The sequence below is a fragment of the Salmo salar genome, chromosome 06 (assembly GCF_965601325.2).
Source record: "Salmo salar chromosome 06, fSalSal1, whole genome shotgun sequence".
Lineage (NCBI taxonomy): Eukaryota > Metazoa > Chordata > Actinopteri > Salmoniformes > Salmonidae > Salmo > Salmo salar.
The window spans coordinates 92,268,589-92,283,393 of record NC_138296.1 but is presented as its reverse complement, the minus strand read 5'-3'; the positions used below and the strand labels follow the sequence as shown (position 1 = coordinate 92,283,393).

At 43.7% G+C, this 14,805-nt stretch overlaps 2 long non-coding RNA genes across 2 annotated transcripts in view; one reads left to right on the top strand and one right to left on the bottom strand.

Moving 5' to 3' along the window:
• LOC145879887 (uncharacterized) overlaps positions 1-14,805 on the bottom strand; it is an 80,910-nt gene that overhangs the window by 58,244 nt on the left and 7,861 nt on the right. The window contains exon 2 of the long non-coding RNA XR_014392748.1: positions 4,334-4,502. This is a non-coding gene — a long non-coding RNA (uncharacterized LOC145879887). The remainder of the gene's footprint in view (positions 1-4,333; positions 4,503-14,805) is intronic.
• On the top strand, positions 3,551-4,169 carry LOC106597537 (uncharacterized). Its single transcript, XR_006770355.2, has 3 exons — positions 3,551-3,644; positions 3,735-3,790; positions 3,884-4,169. It is a non-coding gene; the product is annotated as an uncharacterized LOC106597537 (long non-coding RNA).

The window sequence follows — 14,805 nt, the reverse complement described above, 5'->3', positions numbered from 1 at the left end:
TCTTTATGTTTGAAGCCTGAAATGTGGCAAAAGGTCGAAAAGTTCAAGGGGGCCGAATACTTTCGCAAGGCACTGTAAAACAATAATGCTGCATAATACAACTTTTTTTTCTATATCAAGTCTTTATATATTTTATGTCTAGCGAAGAGTTTTGTGTTTGAAGAAGGATTTTTTGTTAGGTTTGATAATGTACACTAGATTATTAGTTAGCTACTGAGCAAGGCAGTCACACACACTTCATATGAAACGAATGGTGTGGTGAGTGCAGCATAATGCTAGCACAACAGCTAGCTAGCGAGCCAATCATGGTAACCATTTAGCTAACTTTAGCCAGGTAGCTAAAAAAATGTATATTTTGGCTGTATGCAATTATGGAGAGTGGATACAATTGTTTCTTTGTCATCTTGCTAGCTAGTTATCTAGCTGTGGGCATCTGACTAGTATCAACAAGGTCTTTCTACAACACCAGCACAGCTAGCTAACATTGACTAGAACATAAAGCAACACACACGGACATGCATTGCCAACAAATGCAAGCTTCTGGTTTGGAATATTTTAACAAGGCTGAGTGGTTGACGACTTCACAATCTTTTCTGTGTGAACATAAAAGAGATTGACTGCCGACAATAATTGGAGGTGTTAAATACTAATCGGCAGGCAAACATTTGACAATCCTACCGGTGTGTCTGAGCTGTAACGGATTGATGAATGTTAAACGGACTGTTTTTCTGTAAAATGTTGAACTGAATTTGGTGTTTCTTTTGTCATACAATCATCTCTGTTGTTCACCATACGTCAACGGTTGACTCTTGTTGAAAAACAATTGGCTCAATCCAGAATGGGTGGGTAGAGTTCACCCTTTTAAAACCTGTCGGATTGGTCCATGATGTGATGCAGAGTTCTGTCTTACTATCCAGGCCTGTGCCCAAACAATTTGAGTTTCTACTTTTAAAAATCCACCTTTCCAGAAACAAGTCTCTAACCATTGCCGCTTGCTATAGACCACCTACTGCCCCCAGCTGTGCGCTGGACACCATATGTGAATTGATTGCCCCCCATCTATCTTCAGAGCTCGTGCTGTTAGGTGACCTAAACTGGGACATGATTAACACACCGGCCATCCTACAATCTAAGCTTGATGCCCTCAATCTCACCCAAATTATCAATGAACCTACCAGGTACAACCCCAAATTCTTTAAACACAGGCACCCTCATAGATATCATCCTAACCAACCTTCCCTCCAAATACACCTCTGCTGTCTTCAACCAGGATCTCAGCGATCACTGCCTCATTCATTGCGTCCGTAATGGGTCTGCGGTCAAACGACCACCCCTCATCACTGTCAAACGCTCCCTAAAACACTTCAGCGAGCAGGCCTTTCTAATCTACCTGGCCCGGGTATCCTGGAAGGATATTGACCTCATTCCGTCAGTAGAAGATGCCTGGTTATTCTTTAAAAGTGCTTTCCTCACAATCTCAAATAAGCATGCCCCATTCAAAAAATGTTGAACCAGGAACAGATATATCCCGTGGTTAACTCCAGACCTGTTCAACCTCTCTTTCGTAGCGTCTGAGTTCCCCAAAGATTGGAAAGCTGCCGCAGTCATACCCCTGTTCACAGGGGGAGACACTCTAGACCCAAACTGCTACAGACCTATATCTATCCTACCCTGCCTTTCTAAGGTCTTCGAAAGCCAAGTTAACAAACAGATCACCGACCATTTCGAATCCCACCGTACCTTCTCTGCTATGCAATCTGGTTTCTGAGCTGGTCATGAGTGCACCTCAGCCACGCTCAAGGTCCTAAACGATATCATAACCACCATCGATAAGAGACAATACTGGGCAGCAGTATTCATCGACCTGGCCAAGGCTTTCGACTCTGTCAATCACCACATTCTTGTCGGCAGACTCAATAGCCTTGGTTTCTCAAATGACTGCCTCGCCTGGTTCACCAACTACTTCTCAGACAGAGTTCAGTGTGTCAAATCGGAGGGCCTGTTGTCCGGACCTTTGGCAGTCTCTATGGGGGTGCCACAGGGTTCAATTCTCCAGCCGACTCTTTTCTCTGTATACATCAATCATGTCGCTCTTGCTGCTGGTGATTCTCGGATCCACCTCTACGCACACGACACCATTCCGTATACTTCTGGCTCTTCTTTGGACACTGTGTTAACTAACCTCCAGACGATCTTCAATGCCATACAACTCTCCTTCTGTGGCCTCCAACTGCTCTTAAATGCAAGTAAAACTAAATGCATGCTCTTCAACCGATCGCTGCCCGCACCTGCCCGCCCGTCCAGTATCACTACTCTGGACGGTTCCGACATAGAATATGTCGACAACTACAAATACCTAGGCATCTGGTTAGACTGTAAACTCTCCTTCCAGACTCACATGAAGCATCTCCAATCTAAAATTAAATCTAGAATCGGCTTCCTATTTTGCAACAAAGCATCCTTCACTCATGCTGCCGAACATACCCTCGTAAAAATGACTTTTCTGCCGATCCTTGACTTCGGCGATGTCATTTACAAAATAGCCTCCAACACTCTACTAAGCAAATTGGATGCAGTCTATCACAGTGCAGTCAGTTTTGTCACCAAAGCCCCATATACTTCCCACCACTGCGACCTGTATGCTCTCGTTGGCTGGCCCTCGCTACATATTCATCGCCAAACCCACTGGCTCCAGGTCATCTATAAGTCTTTGCTAGGTAAAGCCCCGCCTTATCTCAGCTCACTGGTCACCATAGCAGCACCCACCCGTAGCACGCGCTCCAGCAGGTATATTTCACTGGTCACCCCCAAAGCCAATTCTTCGTTTGGCCGCCTTTCCTTCCAGTTCTCTGCTGCCAATGACTGGAACGAATTGCAAAAATCACTGAAGCTGGAGACCCATTTCTCCCTCAATAACTTTAAGCACCAGCTGTCAGAGCAGCTCACAGATCACTGCACCTGTACATAGCCCATCTGTAAATAGCCCATCCAACTACCTCATCCCCATAAAATAATGTATTATTCATTTTTTTGCTCCTTTGCACCCCAGTACCTATCTCTACTTGCACATTCATCTTTTGCACATCTATCACTCCAGTGTTTAATTGCTAAATTGTAATTATTTCGCCACTATGGCCTATTTATTGTCTACCTCATTTATCTTACCTCATTTGCACTCACTGTATATAGACTTTTACTCTATTGTATTATTGACTGCATGTTTGTTTATTCCATGTGTAACTCTGTTGTTTGTGTCTCACTGCTTTGTTTTATCTTTGCCAGGTCACAGTTGTAAATGAGAACTTGTTCTCACCTAGCCTACTTGGTTAAATAAAGATGAAAAAAAAATATCAATGTGCAAACTCCACCCTCCAGCACACCAGTGTACACCAGCTGAATGAAATCCAGAGCACCTAATCCAATTGGGAAATTGAACCAATTGAAATGAAGTTCATTGGCTAACAGCTGAACATAATTAGCCATCCAGGATAGAAGGGTCTGGGATTCCTTTATGAGGTGCAACCAAAACAGCTGTTTGACATAGCAACAGGGATATTCTGTCAAGGTGTCTCTCTAGCATTTGTTCTTAATACCGTTGTGGTTTTGATCACTAAAATGGCTGTGACTTTTGGACTCTCGTTGAGGTTAGTTTTTCAATGTAGTCATCTGGTTGGTTTACCTTGTCTTAAAGTTTTCACTGGTTACTTGTGTTTAACTGTCTGAATGTTTTGTAGTGTTTCTTGGATTTGCTGTCTGCTAATTGGAGGGATAACTTGTTTTACACTTAAAGGTGTGTTTTGGTTTACACTACTTCAGTTCAAATCAGTCTAGTTCCGATAGCTTAAGGCTGGCATTTTACCACAATGTTTATTTTGTTTTCTAGGTAATTCTAATGGGCATCATGCCTACACTGGACCTGAACCAACTGGATCCTATGCCAAAGCAAGTGTGGTGCCTAGTCCAAATGCTAAAGCTACTGGCCACAATGCCACGTCAGCAGAAGCTACTGGCCACAATGCCACGTCAGCAGAAGCTACTGGCCACAATGCCACGTCAGCAGAAGCTACTGGCCACAATGCCACGTCAGCAGAAGCTACTGGCCACAATGCCACGTCAGCAGAAGCTACTGGCCACAATGCCACGTCAGCAGAAGCTACTGGCCACAATGCCACGTCAGCAGAAGCTACTGGCCCCAGCGCCTCGGCAGACGCGTACCGGCCCCGGCGCCTCAGCAGAAGCGTCCGGCCCCAAGGCGCCCGTCAGCAGAAGCGTCCGGCCCCGGCGCCTCAGCAGAAGCGTCCGGCGCCTCAGCAGAAGCGTCCGGCCCAGAAGCCTCAGGAGAAGCGTCCGGCGCCTCAGCAGAAGCCTCAGGAGAAGCGCCTCAGCAGAAGCGTCCGGCCCCGGCGCCTCAGCAGAAGCGTCCGGCCCCGGCGCCTCAGCAATAGCATCCGGCCCCGGCGCCTCAGCAATAGCGCCTCAGCAGAAGCGTCCGGCCCCGGCGCCTCACCAGAAGCGTCAAGCCTTGAACAGACCACCCGACCACTCAACTAGGGAGATCATAATTTGGTTTGCCCAACTCCTTAATCGTCGTTCCCCTGTTACTGTGCCTCCCTTTAGAAGAAAAGGTAACTGAGGTGGAGAAATGTGCCAACTAATGCTCTTGTTTGAAATGAGGATCTCCTTCACTTGTCCAGCGTCATGCAAATTGTTTACAGGGGTGGACGCTACAATGGACTAAAATTGACTTCTGACTTGCCAATATTGCTGACACACTTTGGTTCTATGGTTATGCTTTTGATTTAGCCTGGTGTTCCTGCTACTCTTCCATGATCTGCTCAATAAACAATTTGACTTTCAATATACCTTGTCCTTAAAATATAATATTCTCTTCTGCCTGCCATGTGCTTGCTGTTTGGGAACAGACTGTGGGTCTGGAGTAAAAGGGAATGTGGATCACAACACTTGTGTAAACAGGTATGTTTACCTTTGTTTCTGGTAGTTCAAATGCTCAAGTTCTCTAAATTGTCAGAGCTCCCTCATATGTTCATACTTTACCTGTCCCTTTGTGAAGGGTGTTTGATTTACTGTAATCTGCCTGTTACCATAGGTGCCTAAAGAATGCGAGTGCAGTTTACCTCATCGTCCCATTGCCTGTCACTAACCTGTCCCAGGGACGCTAAAGTTTCTCCTTGGCCTTATTCAGAAACATTAAATCAACTTGACTCATTTTGCCTGTTCTACAATGTTGGTCTGGCCAGACACATGGATGCAATCGTGTATATGCGTTCATCGCTTTCAGCTGTAAAAAATATGTCAACTCTCAATGTGGTCTTCTGCACAATCCATTTCTACCTGACCACAATGAGGTTGCACTTGCAGAACCCCCTGGCAGAAACTTTAGATTTTAAAAGGTGCACTTAATTTTGTACAAAGTGAGAGCTTATCTAGAGATGTAAATATGAATTGTTTCTTAAGCCTGGCTGGTGACTAACTACTTTTGCTTTTTTGTTATCAAGGCTTCAAACAATTTCAAAAAACACTTAGCGTTCTGATATTTTAGGATTTTCAAGCAACTATACTGGGGGGGGAATTCTCACTGTCAGGTGTTAATTTTCAGCAAACTTAACATACAAAGATTTGTATGAACATAAGATTCAACAACTGAGACAAACTGAACAAGTTCCACAGATGTGACTAACAAATGGAATAATGTGTTGTGGACACCAGATGCATTAAGAACTGCACCAGATTTGCCAGTTCTTTCTTGTGAGATGTTACCCCACTCTTCCACCAAGGCACCTGCAAGTTCCCGGACATTTCGATCCAACAGGTCCTAGACGTGCTCAATGGGATTGAGGTCCGGGCTCTTCGCTGGCAATGGCAGAACACTGACATTCCTGTCTTGCAGGAAATCATGCACAGAACGAGCAGTATGGCTGGTGGCATTGTCATGCTGGAGGGTCATGTCAGGATGAGTCTGCAGGAAGGGTACCACATGAGGGAGGAGGATGTCCTCCCTGTAACGCACAGTGATGAGATTGCCTTCAATGACAACAAGCTCCGTCCGATGATGCTGTGACACGACGGACCCTCCACCTCCAAATCGATCCCGCTCCAGAGTACAGGCCTCGGTGTAACGCTCAAACGCAAATCCGACCATCACCCCTGGTGAGACAAAACCGCGACTCGTCAGTGAAGAGCACTTTTTGCCAGTCCTGTCTTGTCCAGCGACGGTGAGTTTGTGCCCATAGGCGACATCGATGAGGACCTGCCTTCAGTCCAGCCTCTCTCAGCCTATTGTGGACAGGCTGAGCACTGATGGAGAAATTGTGCGTACCTGGTGCAACTCGAGCAGTTGTTGCCTTCCTGTACCTGTCCCGCAGGTGTGATGTTCCCATGTCCCGATCCTGTGCAGGTGTTGTCACACGTGGTCTGCCACTGCGAGGACGATCAGCTGTCCATCCTGTCTCCCCGTAGCGCTGTCTTAGGCGTCTCACAGTACGAACATTGCAATTTATTGCCCTGGCCACATCTGCAGTCCTCATGCCTCCTTGCAGCATACCTAAGGCACGTTCATGCAGATGAGCTGGGACCCTGGGCATCTTTCTTTTTGTGTTTTTCAGAGTCAGTAGAAAGGCCTCTTTTGTGTTTTAAGTTTTCATAACTGTGACCTTAATTGCCTACCGTCAGTAAGCTGTTAGTGTCTTAACGACCGTTCGACAGGTGCATGTTCATTAATTGTTTATGGTTCATTGAACAAGCATGGGAAACAATGTTTAAACCCTTTACAATGAAGATCTGTGAAGTTATTTGGATTTTTACAATTCATCTTTGAAAGACAGGATCCTGAAAAAGGGACGTTTAGTTACTGACAATTTGTTCATAGAGGAATTAAATCTAAAGCTGCAAGTGTGGACTCTAATAAAATGTTTGATTAAAGCACTACATTTGTGACAGAGGTACATGTCCTCTGGCGCTGCTTTGAAACTTTTTTTTGGTGGTGGGGGGGTCTGAATGATTTGGATTCTGTGATCATTTATCCATGATCAGATCGATCTGAGTTTATAAACATTTTTTTCAGAAAATAATCTGATGGCATCAATCTGATCCACATGTCACAGAATCCAGTTTGAGTGCTATGAACAGGCCTACACCTTGCCATCTACTGGACAGGTTGCAGTACTACTTCTACACTTTCATAGGGAGACATGAGTAAACTGTAGTGAACAAAAATAAACGCAACTTGTAAAGTGTTGGTCCCATGTTTCATGAGCTAAAATAAAAGATCTGTTGCCAGAGGATTTAATGTTCAGTTTTTTACCATAAGCCGCCTCCAACTTCGATTTAGAGAACTTGGCAGCACGTCCAACCGGCCTCACAATCATAGACCACGTGTAACCACGCCAACCAAGGACATCCACAACCGGCTTCTTTACCTGTGGGATCGTCTGAGACCAGCCATCCGGACAGCTGATGAAACGAAGGGGTATTTCTGTCTGTAATAAAGCCCTTTTGTGGGGAAAACTCATTGAAAAGTCACTGATTGGCTGGGCTTGGCTCTCAAGTGGGCCAGGCCCACCCACGGCTGTGCCCCTGCCCAGTCCTATGAAATCCATAGATTACAACCTTCTAAATGTGTTTATATGTGTTTATATTTTTTCAGTGTACAGTACCAGTCAAAAGTTTGGTCAAACCTACTCATTGAAGCGTTTTTCTTTATTTTTACTGTTTTCTACATTGTAGAATAATAGAAGACATCAACACTATGAAATAACACATATGGAATCATGTAGTAACCAAAACAGTGTTAATCAAATCAAAATATATTTTATATGAGATTCTTGAAAGTTGCCACCCTTTGCCTTGATGACAGCTTTGCACACTCTTGGCATTCTCTCAACCAGCTTCACCTGGAATGCTTTTCCAACAGTTTTGAAGGAGTTCCCACATATGCTGAGCACTTGTTGGCTGCTATTCCTTCACTCTGCGGTCCAACTCATCCCAAACCATCTCAATTGGGTAGAGGTCGGGTAGTGCAGCACTCCATCATTCTCCTTGGTCAAATAGCCCTTTCACAGCCTGGAGGTGTATTTTGGGTCATTGTCCTGTTGAAAAACAAATGATAGTCCCACTAAGCGCAAACCAGATGGGATGGCGTATCGCTGCAGAATGCTGTGGACTCATCAAACCAAAGGACAGATTTCCACCGGTCTAATGTCCATTGCTCGTGTTTCTTGGCCCAAGCAAGTCTCTTCTTATTATTGGTGTCCTTAGTAGTTTTTTTTAAGCAATTCAACTATGAAGGCCTGATTCACGCAGTCTGAGATGTGTCTGTTACTTGAACTTTGTGAAGCATTTAATCAGGAAGCAATTTCTGAGGCTGGTATCTCTAATGAACTTATCCTCTGCAGCAGAGGTATTTTGGGGTTTTCCTTTCCTGTGGCCGTCTTCATGAGACCTAGTTTCATCATAGCGCTAGTTTCATCATAGCGCTAGATGGTTTTGCGACTGCAATTGAAGAAACTTTGAAAGTTCTTGACATTTTCTGGATTGACTGACCTTCATGTTCTTATTTGAGCTGTTCTTGCCATAATATGGACTTGGTCTTTTACCAAATGAGGCTATCTTCTGTATGCCACCCCTACCTTGTCACAATACAAATGATTGACTCAAACTCAGTAATAAGAAGGAAAGAAATTCCACAAATGGACTTTTAACAAGGCACACCTGTTAATTGAAATGCATTCCAGGTGACTACCTCATGAAGCTGGTTGAGAGAATGCCAACCAAGGCAAAGGGTGGCTACTTAGAACAATCTCAAATATATTTTGATTTGTTTGAAAGCTTTTTGGTTACTAAATTATTCCGTATGTGTTATTTAATAATTTTGATGACTTCAATATTATTCTACAAGGTAGAAAGTTGTATAAATAAAGAAAAACCTTGGAATGAGTCGGTGCGTCTAAACTTTTGACTGGTACTGTAAATGGAAAGATCATGTCATAAATGTTGAAATAAAGTGTAAGAAGGTGCTGAATCTTATGAGCTCGGTCTCTGGTTATGAATGGGGTGCTGACAGACAATCGTTGAAAGATATTTATAGAGTTCGAATCAGGACGACAATTGATTACGGGTAAATAGTTTATGGAAAAGCGGCAAAGACTTGGCTTCAGAAGCTGAATCCAGTAAATAGCTTAAAGGTGTCATGCCTCTCCAGGCTGAGGATCCAAGGCCTCATATCAGCTTGGCAAATGGCTGACGATGACCAGACCCATCTCACCCACATAAGAGAAGAGGGGGGGGGGGGGGGGGGTTTTGACACCGTAAAACTGTCAAAAATTCTTCAGTATTGGGAAAGGAATGTTCCTTTGTCTACAGAAGACATTTGCCGCTAAAACTACACTGCTCAAAAAAATAAAGGGAACACTTAACCTCTCTGGGCTAGGCGGGACGAATTCGTCCCACCTACGCAACAGCCAGTGTAATCCAGTGGCGCGATTTTCAAATACCTTAAAAATCCTATTACTTCAATTTCTCAAACATATGACTATTTTACAGCTATTTAAAGACAAGACTCTCGTTAACCTCTTACATCTAGACGTTCCGCTAGCGGAACACCTGCTCCAACATCCAATGATAGGCGTGGCGCGAATTACAAATTCCTCAAAAATACAAAAACTTCAATTTTTCAAACATATGACTATTTCACAGCATTTTAAAGACAAGACTCTCCTTTAACTAACCACACTGTCCGATTTCAAAAAGGCTTTACAGCGAAAGCAAAACATTAGATTATGTCAGCAGAGTACCAAGCCAGAAATAATCAGACACCCATTTTTCAAGCTAGCATATAATGTCACAAAAACCCAGAAGACAGCTAAATGCAGCACTAACCTTTGATGATCTTCATCAGATGACACACCTAGGACATTATGTTATACAATACATGCATGTTTTGTTCAATCAAGTTCATATTTATATCAAAAAACAGCTTTTTACATTAGCATGTGACGTTCAGAACTAGCATACCCCCCGCAAACTTCCGGGAGGAATTTGCTAACATTTTACTAAATTACTCACGATAAACGTTCACAAAAAGCATAACAATTATTTTAAGAATTATAGATACAGAACTCCTCTATGCACTCGATATGTCCGATTTTAAAATAGCTTTTTGGTGAAAGCACATTTTGCAATATTCTAAGTACATAGCCCAGGCATCACGGGCTAGCTATTTAGACACCCGGCAGGTTTAGCCTTCACCAAAATCAGATTTACTATTATAAAAGTTTGATTACCTTTTGTTGTCTTCGTCAGAATGCACTCCCAGGACTGCTACTTCAATAACAAATGTTGGTTTGGTCCAAAAAAATCCATTGTTATATCCAAATTGCGGCGTTTTGTTCGTGCGTTCCAGACACTATCTGAAAGGGTAAATAAGGGTCGCGCGCATGGCGCAATTCGTGACAAAAAAAATCTAAATATTCCATTACCGTACTTCGAAGCATGTCAACCGCTGTTTAAAATCCATTTTATGCCATTTTTCTCGTAAAAAAGCGATAATATTCCGACAGGGAATGTCCATTTACCTAAACAGAGGAAAGTAAACAAAGCTTTCGGTCGACGCGGGCACGAGCCTGAGTCTCACAGTACTGTAACCAGCCACTACCCAAACGCGCTACTTTTTTTCAGCCAGAGCCTGCAAAGCCACAATTCAGCTTTTTACCGCCTTCTGAGACCCTATGGCAGCCGTAGGAAGTGTCACGGGACAGCTAAGATCCTCACTCTTCAATAAACAGAGACAAGAAGAACGACACCTTGTCAGACAGGCCACTTCCTGAATGAAACCTCAGATTTTGGCCTGCCATATGAGTTCTGTTATACTCACAGACACCATTCAAACAGTTTTAGAAACTTTAGGGTGTTTTCTATCCATATGTAATAAGTATATGCATATTCTAGTTACTAGGTAGGAGTGGTAACCAGATTAAATAGGGTACGTTTTTTATCCAGCCGTGAAAATACTGCCCCCTAGCCATAACAGGTTAAACAACACAATGTAACTCCAAGTCAATCACACTTCTGTGAAATCAAACTGTTCACTTAGGAAGCAACACTGATTGACAATAAATTTCACATGCTGTTGTGCAAATGGAATAGACAACAGGTGGAAATTATAGGCAATTAGCAAGACACCCCCAATAAAGGAGTGGTTCTGCAGGTGGTAACCACAGACCACTTTTCAGTTCCTATGCTTCCTGGCTGATGTTTTGGTCACTTTTGAATGCTGGCGGTGCTTTCACTCTAGTGGTAGCATGAGACAGAGTCTACAACCCACACAAGTGGCTCAGGTAGTGCAGCTCATCCAGGATGGCACATCAATGCGAGCTGTGGCAAGAAGGTTTGCTGTGTCTGTCAGCGTAGTGTCCAGAGCATGGAGGCGCTACCAGGAGACAGGCCAGTACATCAGGAGACGTGGAGGAGGCCGTAGGAGGGCAACAACCCAGCAGCAGGACCGCTACCTCCGCCTTTGTGCAAGGAGGAGCAGGAGAAGCACTGCCAGAGCCCTGCAAAATGACCTCCAGCAGCCCACAAATGTGCATGTGTCTGCTCAAACGGTCAGAAACAGACTCCATGAGGGTGTTATGAGGGCCCGATGTCCACATGTGGGGGTTGTGCTTACAGCCCAACACCGTGCAGGACGTTTGGCATTTGCCAGAGAACACCAAGATTGGCAAATTCCCCACTGGCGCCCTGTGCTCTTCACAGATGAAAGCAGGTTCACACTGAGCATGTGACAGACGTGACAGAGTCTGGAGACGCCGTGGAGAACGTTCTGCTGCCTGCAACATCCTCCAGCATGACCAGTTTGGCAGTGGGTCAGTCATGGTGTGGGGTGGCATTTCTTTGGTGGGCCGCACAGCCCTCCATGTGCTCGCCAGAGGTAGCCTGACTGCCATTAGGTACCGAGATGAGATCCTCAGACCCCTTGTGAGACCATATGCTGGTGCGGTTGGCCCTGGGTTCCTCCTAATGCAAGACAATGCTAGACCTCATGTGGCTGGAGTGTGTCAGCAGTTCCTGCAAGAGGAAGGCATTGATGCTATGGACTGGCCCGCCCGTTCCCCAGACCTGAATCCAATTGAGCACATCTGGGACATCATGTCTCGCTCCATCCACCAACGCCACGTTGCACCACAGACTGTCCAGGAGTTGGTGGATGCTTTAGTCCAGGTCTGGGAGGAGATCCCTCAGGAGACCATCCGCCACCTCATCAGGAGCATGCCCAGGCATTGTAGGGAGGTCATACAGGCACGTGGAGGCCACACACACTACTGAGCCTCATTTTGACTTGTTTTAAGGACATTACATCAAAGTTGGATCAGCCTGTAGTGTGGTTTTCCACTTTAATTTTGAGTGTGACTCCAAATCCAGACCTCCATGGGTTGATAAATTGGATTTCCATTGATTATTTTTGTGTGATTTTTTTGTCAGCACATTCAACTATGTAAAGAAAAAAGTATTTATTAAGATTATTTCTTTCATTCAGATCTAGGATGTGTTGTTTAAGTGTTCCCTTTATTTTTTTGAGCAGTATATAACGTCCAAAAAGTAAACACTGGAACAATATATCTATATTTCTTTCTTTGTTAAGAATAGGAATGAGATTGTAGTTCCTAATGAGATAATTGTTCTTCATATAAACTATGTACAGTGACTAGCCACGCCCCAAGTGAGTTCAGAGTACGTGTCAGCATGCCGGAACACCCACTTTGGCCAGAGTGCCTAAAAGGACACGCTAAGAATTAACATATCAGACCAGAAAAGCGTGGAGCGTTAGCTACATGTTGAAAATGGTTACAACTTAACCTCAACCCGAGGTGAAGAAGATAACGCCCAGACTAGACCTGAACATTGCCAGCCTGCAGCTGTGTGTGTAAAGTGCTTCAAACTCAGACTAAAGACACAAGGTGGGAAGGATAAAATCCCATCTCAGGTAATCATTGGTGCGTCTGAATATCTGCTGTGAAAACACTCCACTACAAGCACAGACAACTAAGAAGAAGGACGTTGTGACCTCTGGTGGACAATCAGAGCCTTTCAACCACGTGAGAGCCCACCGAAACAACCTTACGAGAGGGCTTGGTTCTGAACGAGATAGACGACTAATGAAAGCATTCAACACGTAAATACATTCGTTATTTTCTTACCCCAAACGGGCGGTGGTTCATGTGCAAGGTATATGATTATTGTGGGAATAGTTATAGAATGTATCCACGATTAATTCCCTTTTTCTTTCTGTGTTTTCTCGACCCCGTTCTCTATCTCTGTGTAATAAGACGTCATATCTTGTCAGTCCACTAGGGACTTTTGTCTCATGTAAGTGTGTATGTGTAGTCTGTGTTATTATTTAGTTAGTTAGAAAAGAAATAATTAAATCAATGTGTAGTACTGAATAATCAGTAAAGCTGGCGTTCTTGCAGATCCAAGAAGGTTACTGCTCAGAATGAGACTGATTTGAGGCAATGATTAATAAGCGATTGTTATCGAAAAATAATTTCTTCAAGAATTTAATTTGGGCGATGGTAACTTGTTAAACAACTTCTTCCGTTTTGCCCCAAATTCCTAATTAGTTCATTTAAACGGGTTAACAATTAAACATAGTTAGTGGATTAAATAAATAACAGTCATCACATTAATGAAAGTCACGTCACGACAAAGGATATGTATTGGTGCATTTAAATCAACATCTGTATGTGTCTACTAGTGGAGGCAGGTGAGATGCCTTTGGATATACAAAAAATTGTCAGTAGCTTATTGGGTTGAAAGGCTGTGAGGTTTAGCATACCACTGCTACTGTTCTAGATGAATGTTGGGAATATACTAGTAGACAAGGTAGTGGTTTTGGTTGGACTGTTGGAAAGCTTGCTGATGTGAGTGGTTTGAGGGACGTCGGAGGTTGACCCGTCTGTGGTCATAGGGGATGTTCCTCCATGGTTACTCCCAGATCCTGTTGTTGATCTAACTTTGGTAGAGAAAAGGAAATATTGGTTCAGAAGTCAGTGAAACTGGTTGCCAATTACATTGATCTATGTCTTTACTTGGCTCATTGCGCTCTAGCGACTCCTTGTGGTTGGCCGGGCACCTGCAGGCTGACTTCAGTCGTCAGTTGAACTGTGTTTCATCCAACACATTGGTGCAGCTGGCTTCCGGGTTAAGAGGGCAGGTGTCAAGAAAGTAGCGCGGCTTGGCGGGGTCGTGTTTCGGAGGACGCATGTGTCTTAATCATTAATAGCAATTAAATGTATTACAACTATGTTTATATCCACAATTAAATATTACCGCTACTACTGAAACTCTTGTCTATGTCATCGTGTCAGCTAAACTGGATGCCGTGTCAGAATTAAGGCTACTGTTGAACTCGTCATCTTTCTTCTAGAATCCAGAGGACATAAAACAGTATAGAGGCAAGATGGATATCGATTTAACGACATGTAAATATTTTAATATATGCTTTTCATATTAATGCAAAATTACTGTTCTTTTAAAAATATTTGTCACAAAAACAAGCGTATCTCTGTGAAATGTCAATGGAGCACTGAGCGTACCACAAGCTTTTTATTTTCAAGGCCTTTTACATTTAATTCAGGTCTTGTCATGTTCATTTTGCTTTTTGAGACCCACGGAAGCAACTTTGAAGACAATCACCACAACGTGTAAAACAAAACAAAAATGATTAGAGAAAGCTGCGTGGCTCTGTCAACAGAAGGTGATGAAATCTGACTTTTTGTGTATAATGATATG